Source organism: Cibotium barometz, chromosome 15, assembly GCF_041138505.1.
Source record: "Cibotium barometz isolate CiBa-2024 chromosome 15, ASM4113850v1, whole genome shotgun sequence".
NCBI classification, from domain to species: Eukaryota; Viridiplantae; Streptophyta; class Polypodiopsida; order Cyatheales; family Cibotiaceae; genus Cibotium; species Cibotium barometz.
Genome location: NC_141060.1, coordinates 9,662,228 through 9,669,468, shown reverse-complemented (window position 1 = coordinate 9,669,468; position 7,241 = coordinate 9,662,228). Strand labels below are relative to the sequence as shown.

At 41.9% G+C, this 7,241-nt stretch overlaps 1 pseudogene; it reads right to left on the bottom strand.

Annotated features, from left to right (window-relative positions):
- Positions 1 to 5,941: 5,941 nt before the first annotated feature.
- On the bottom strand, positions 5,942 to 6,088 carry LOC147630948 (signal recognition particle RNA; annotated as a pseudogene).
- Between the last annotated feature and the right edge of the window lie 1,153 nt (positions 6,089 to 7,241).

Here is a 7,241-nt window from a genome sequence, read left to right as displayed (position 1 = left end):
GTGCTTAGCCATATTCTCCCATAAAGTTCCCTCCCCTATCATCACTAGCATTAGTTCTTACACTTCTAGCTGCCTAGGACCTCTAATGGGGTAAGGTAACCATGGCTGCATAGCCATATTTTCCCATAAAGTTCCATCCCCTATCATCATTGACATTCGTTCTTACACTTCTAGCTGCCTAGGACCTCTAACGGGGTAAGGTAACCATGGCTGCTTATCTGCATTTACATAAGCCTTTGGCAAGATCGATGTAGTTGGATCGAGGGGTGTGATTTACTGTAATACTTTTAGCATGAGCTTTGGTTGTAGGAGCGTGAATCACCTATTCTAAACATCAATTCGTATTCATTGGCTGCTGGCATATCTAGGGTGACATCAAGATGGCATTTGTATTGGTAGAGATAGTTCTTGATTCTTGAAATGGATCTTTTAGCTGTGGAGGATTCAATGCACATTTTGCATACCTTCCGGCAACTCCTTGGGGTCAAGAGTGTTAGTGGGAAACGCAAAATTTTGGAAAGAAGAATAAGAGGGATGGTAAGTGTCCCTTGGTTTGTCAGTAATCTCCTCATTTTTATTTTCTTTACTTTCTAGAGTTAAAGAAATGAGAAGCCTATGGACAGGGGAAGAATGTTCCTCATTTGATCTATCCCTTACACCTTCATCCAGGTTTGGAGGTTCATAGCACGTACATTCTCCCCTTTCAAGAATGTAGGCTATATTCACTTGGTCAAAAACATATACTAGTGTAGATGTTAAAGAGGTTAAATGTGTAGTAATAATGTCATAGAATCTAAGAATACGATAAGGATGATAGGTGGTGCATAAATATAGGGGTTAGAGGCATTCTATCCTTCTTATGAGGCACATTGAAGTGGTGACATTCGTTGCACCTATCCACAAAATCCATAGAATCTCCAAACATAGTTGGCTAACCACCATAAAGTGGCATGCAAGATCTTGCGAGCTATCACTTAGCTAGCAAAATGTCCTCACACAATTCCACAATTTGCTTTCTCTAGGATAGAAAGCAATTTGTCTTTCGTTACACAACACCTTAGCACATGGTCTCTATGGTCTTTACCCATTTTATAGTTGATGCTAGCTTCTCCTGCTCCTAATCCTACTCCTTGTTGTCACCACAAGGATCTCCACATGCTTCTCTAAGGTCTCTTAATCCTCTCGCTCTTGCTTACTCTTACACAATGGACAAGAGGCACATGCACTAAGAATCATGCAAACTACTCTTAACTCTCTCTCACACACAAGACTAGAGCATCAGAAAGCAACCAGACAAGCAAGACTCGTTTGGAATAAAGGACGATTGTCCCTTGAAGATGAGAAAAAGTTACACGTATACATCTGGCCCTTATTCGCACTTGGGTTTCCAAACATTTATAGTGAGCTTTCTCATTATGGTGGTGCCCAAAAACTTATATTGAGCTTCGTCGTTGGGCTAGCTTTTCTCATAACACAACATTTTATACTATCATTCTTGACACTTATTACAAGGCATCTCTCATGTGTGGAGAAGAGATGTTTAACTAACCCAAAATGGGATTAACATCCCCCTACCTATTGTAGATTCTTTATTTCTTAGAGGATTCGGATCTACTATAGATCTCAAGGTTTGTAGTTACTGGTAGGGTGCACCTCGGGTAGTAGAACAGCCTTGAAAAATTTGTGTTGATCATATCCTCAAAAGTTATATGCATGGAGGAGGGCATGCATCCAAGATTGTGGTAGTGGAACATGAAGATTGTCCTCTTCTAGGACCTTATTTAGATCAAACTTTAATCTTTCCTTGCTACTGAATGTGTAGGCATACTCATTTGCTGATCAAGAAAGATAATGAGTAATTTAAAAAATCTGATTGTTTGTAACAATCACTGGATCTAGAGTGATTCACCAAGATTTAATGATAGTAAGAATGTGTACTTGCACTACTAGTTTAAGGTAGTAAAGATATTATTTTCTCAAACAAGAAAAATTCGAAACAATTATGGGAGTCCCTTTCTTTATGAGCTCTAAAATCTGCTTTAGATAATGTCTTCTTATTGGCATGTATAGGGGATCCATTCAAATTATTTATGGCATTCTTTTGTACATAACTACCGATTTTGATACCTCTAGGAAGTGTGATCTCCGAGTTTGCTAGATGTTGTAACAATCGATTATGAAATTACCATCAACATTTGGTTATATTTGTTCATAACCTCCTCTTTGTTCTACATGGCACCATATCTTATAGTGGTAGTTGACGATGTATACCATAATTTTGATTTCTAGTAGATCAACTAAGTTGGGATTTACAAGATTTGCGTGCTTTCGGATTTGCAAGATTTGCATGCTTTTGGATTTGAAAGATTTGTGTGCTTAGCCATATTCTCCCATAAAGTTCCCTCCCCTATCATCACTAACACTAGTTCTTACACTTCTAGCCGCCTAGGACCTCTAATGGGTTAAGGTAACCATGGCTACATAGCCATATTTTCCCATAAAGTTCCATCCCCTATCATCATTGACATTCGTTCTTACACTTCTAGCTCCCTAGGACCTCTAACGGGGTAAGGTAACCATGGCTGCTTATCTGCATTTACATAAGCCTTTGGCAAGATCGATGTAGTTGGATCGAGGGGTGTGATTTACTGTAATAGTTTTAGCATGAGCTTTGGTTGTAGGAGCGTGAATCACCTATTCTAAACATCAATTCGTATTCATTGGCTGCTGGCATATCTAGGGTGACATCAAGATGGCATCATTTGTATTGGTAGAGATAGCCCTTGATTCTTGAAATGGATCTTTTAGCTGTGGAGGATTCAATGCACATTTTGCATACCTTCCGGCAACTCCTTGGGGTCAAGAGTGTTAGTGGGAAACTCAAAATTTTGGAAAGAAGAATAAGAGGGATGGTAAGTGTCCCTTTGTTTGTCAGTAATCTCCTTATTTTTATTTTCTTTACTTTCTAGAGTTAAAGAAATGAGAGGCCTATGGACAGGGGAAGTATGTTCCTCATTTGATCTATCCCTTACACCTTCATCCAGGTTTGGAGGGTCACAGCACGTACATCCTCCCCTTCCAAGAATGTAGGCTATATTCACTTGGTCAAAAACATATACTAGTGTAGATGTTAAAGAGGTTAAATGTGTAGTAATAATGTCATAGAATCTAAGAATACGATAAGGATGAAAGGTGGTGCATAAATATAGGGGTTAGAGGCATTCTATCCTTCTTATGAGGCACATTGAAGTGGTGACATTCGTTGCACCTATCCACAAATTCCATAGAATCTCCAAACATAGTTGGCTAACCACCATAAAGTGGCATGCAAGATCTTGCGAGCTATCACTTAGCTAGCAAAATGTCCTCACACAATTCCACAATTTGCTTTCTCTAGGATAGAAAGCAATTTGTCTTTCGTTACACAACACCTTAGCACATGGTCTCTATGGTCTTTACCCATTTTATATAGTTAACTGGGGGATGCCAACTTAATAAGCGATTGCATCCTATCTTTGTTCAAGGCCTATTGGTTGGGAATCCATAAGCGAGATACGTGAAATTTTTTTCGCTCTATTCGGGGACCAAGTCAAGTCTAAACAAAGTTGCATTTGGTAAATCATCATTAACTTCTATGGCGGGTGCTCCGTTTGGGGGTCCTTGACATACGGTCTACCAAAATATGTTGTTTCTCTTTCTTAAATATGATAGTCAGATCAAATTCCATCAATAAGAGAAACCATCGCATAATTCGCCCAATTATGAAAGGTTTATTGGCAAGGTATAACAAGGCTTGTTGATCTACAAAGAACACAAATTTATTGGCAAAAGCAGGTAATGCATGTACTTCTTAACCGCATAAACCATCACCAATCCTTTATGTAATGGCGCAGTTCATTTCCACCTCGTTTAGTGATTTACTCATAAAGCACACGGGGTAGTCTAGCTTGAATTCACGTGATTGCGAGAAACACACTCGTAAAATTGGCATTAATGTTGTGAACATGAAAGATCAAGTCCCAATTAGGTGGTCTGAAAATAGGTGCACTTGCCAAAGCCTTTTTCAATTCATTGTATGCCTTCTTAATAGTCCTTGGTCCATTATGAGTAACCTATATAGTGCACATACTATCTCAGTGTAAACTGCGATAATAAGTCTACTATAATAGCCCATGTGACGCATGAGTCATTAAACTTCTTTGGGTGGTAGTAGTTTTAGAATTAGTTTCACTTTACTCTCATCAATTGAAATACCATTTTTTGACACTATGTGACCCAATATCACACCATGTTTTACCCAGAATTGACACTTCAAAGGGTTCAAGGATATGCAATTCAAATTTTACTTTGAGATATCTTTCTTAGGCAATCTGAGTTTGCCTTCCATCGTAAATGTGCACAGAGATCATCTATAAATATTTCCAACCACTTTTGTAAGTAGTCTTTGAATGTAGTACACATTAACCTCTGGAATATCACCAGAGCATTGGTCAAGCTGAACGGCATGACTTTGTAAGGAAACGTTCCCCATGTAGTTGTTGTGAATACTATTTTATATTGATCGTTAGGGGCCATGGACACTTGATTGTATCCCAAAATGCATCCAAAAAGTTGTAAGCTTCTGCCCCCCCCCCCCCCCCCCCCCCCTACTACCACTCTTTCCAAAACATGCTCAATATATGCTAAGGGCAATGATGTGTCCGCATTGCCACACTGACCTTCTTCAAATCCACGCATGCCCTGAGCTTGCCATTCTTTTTTAGAATATGGATGTTGCAAACATCAAAACCTGTTTCCAAAAGCTCTCATATTGCCAACAACAGGGTGGTAGTCCAATTGGTAAGAGGTTTCATCTCTGCAGTGAAGAATACCTTCATTAGCTCACACCATAGCCATGGAGTGATAAATAAGGAGAAAGGGATTTGATTCCTGCGCTGTCTCAATAGCTTCAGGTCCCCTGTAGCCGAGTTCCAGCCCAATGATTGTGAAGGTCCCCTCAAATGTGTGGTGGTTGTGGTCGCCCACAGAACCAAAGCCTCCATCCATGTATGGTTGCAACAACAACTGGACTCTTGGTCGCGGTCGCCTCAGTATGTGGTTGCCGGGCCTACTAGCCCTTGCAAGGCCTGGATCCAACACGATGTCCGTGTGATGGACCTCCTTGAACGTGGCTTTAGTGGCCAATGTCTATGCTTGTATGCTTCCCCAAGCTGCCAACAAACGTGAGACAGCATTTCTCAAGACACCCTTGAAATGCTTGTACTTAATGCGCTTTGATCATGCCCATGCCTGCCTACAATCAGTGCAGTCCACAAAATCCAAAAGCTTGTCTGAGACTTACTGTGGTGTTGAGCTCTCTGTCCACCAGAGTCCCCTCTTTTTAGCAATCTCAGCATCATGTACTCCACAACCGCCAGCCACCAACAAACAGTAGGGGGTGTCTTTTCTGACATGTATGACAATGTGGCATGGGAGAAGCCCCCTTAAACCCCCAAAAAAACAAACAAAACAAACATGGCTTCTTCCTTGCCATGCGGCCCAGCTAGCCAACTGACACCTACCTTTTGAGCTATGGCCAAAAAGCCACGATTGGCATTACATATATATATATATCCACCAAGGTGGGTGCCTAGCTATAGCTCTGTGCCCGAGTCGTTTTTGTCCCTGCAAACAAAAAGACCCACAACCAAACAAAAACGCAAAAGAAAAACTGGTACCTCTCTCTCTCTCTCTCTCTCTCTCTCTCTCTATAGAAGAAGAGCGAGCGCTCTCCTCTATCGCTCTTCAGGGTGTCTGCAAGCAGCAGGGAGAAGTTACTTTTTATTTTTGTTTTTCTAATAAAAAGATATATTTAAATAATTAATTGGAAAAGAGAATTAGAAAAAGGCTGGGGTTCGCAGTGGCGGCGGCGTGAGGATGGTCGGCAGCCGCACGAGGGCTGGCGTTATCCCTCCACTGCCGGGAGAGGGGGGTAATCGTTGCTCCGTTCCCGGCCTGACACGCGGTCCCCCCCACTGCAGGGAATGGCAGACAACCTCACCCTCCGGCAAGGTGCCAATACCTCCACTCCAGGCTTGGAGATGGGCGCGCCACAAGATGTGCCAGCAACCGGTCCTGCACAGCGGCGCCACGCGTCCGATCCCAGCCCACGTCCCTCCGCTGACGCGGATCGAAGGCGCTACTGCACCCGGGATGAAGCTCTTGCTGGTTCCCGTTTGGCATCCTCTAGGTTAAGCGTTTTACATCCTACTCTCGATGTGGGACTAATAATAAACCTCCCTCCCTTTTCTCTCTTGCCCACCATGAGCTTGGGATTTTTCTTTTTTCTTTAATCAACATAATAATAATAATAAAACAAAACAAGTCATCGTGCGACATCGGTCGTCGTTGGTGGTGGGGCTGATGATACTGCTAGGAAAAACAATAGCAAAATGACGGTCTCCCATTTGAATCAAGCGTTCTTTGCCCGCCCTCCTAAGAGCTACGATATTCGCCAGCAGAGCAGGAAAAAGAAGCCATTAACAGTCTTTAGATCTCCTAGGAGCTACGTTTTTCAGTCTCGAGGTGGATCATCCCTAACGATCATATATGACATATTTTAGTCTCACATAGACCCTTTAAGTATTTTCTACACATTAAAATGATCCTCTCTCTCTCTCTCTCTCTCTCTCTCTCTCTCTCTCTCGTTGATAAATCGACCTATGTCCCACATCCTACTCTCGGTGTGGGACTTAACCTCCCTTCTCTTGTCCATGAGCTTGGGATTTTCCTTACCTTGGGTAGCCTAACATCTTTGCAAAAAAGCATGAAAGGAGAGAAAACCACGTGGCATGTTAATAAAAATAAATTACCGAAATTTCTTGAAAAGCTCGTTAAATAACAAGCTTCCTAAAAATAGCTCAAAAAACTTTCCTTCAAAAGCTCGCGCACAATAATCTTGGGGCGATATGCTGCGCTGATTGATGTAAAAAGCTTGTGTGTATTTTATGAGAAACAATGGGGTTTCCAGCTTTCTGATCGAGTGAGACTCTACGCGGTGCTTGGTCCCAACAAAAGAGCCCTCATATTTTTGGTGAGCCCCACATGAAAGCCTCTCGCCTTCGTGTAGGAGATAGAAAGAGAGCGGTGGTTCTTGCTTCCACGAAAGCTCAGCGAAGACGATGTTGCCTCTTTGCTAAAAAGCATCGCCGCGTGACACCAAGAAGAAAGATGGATTTTGGCAACTTGCGATTCGTGGGTTT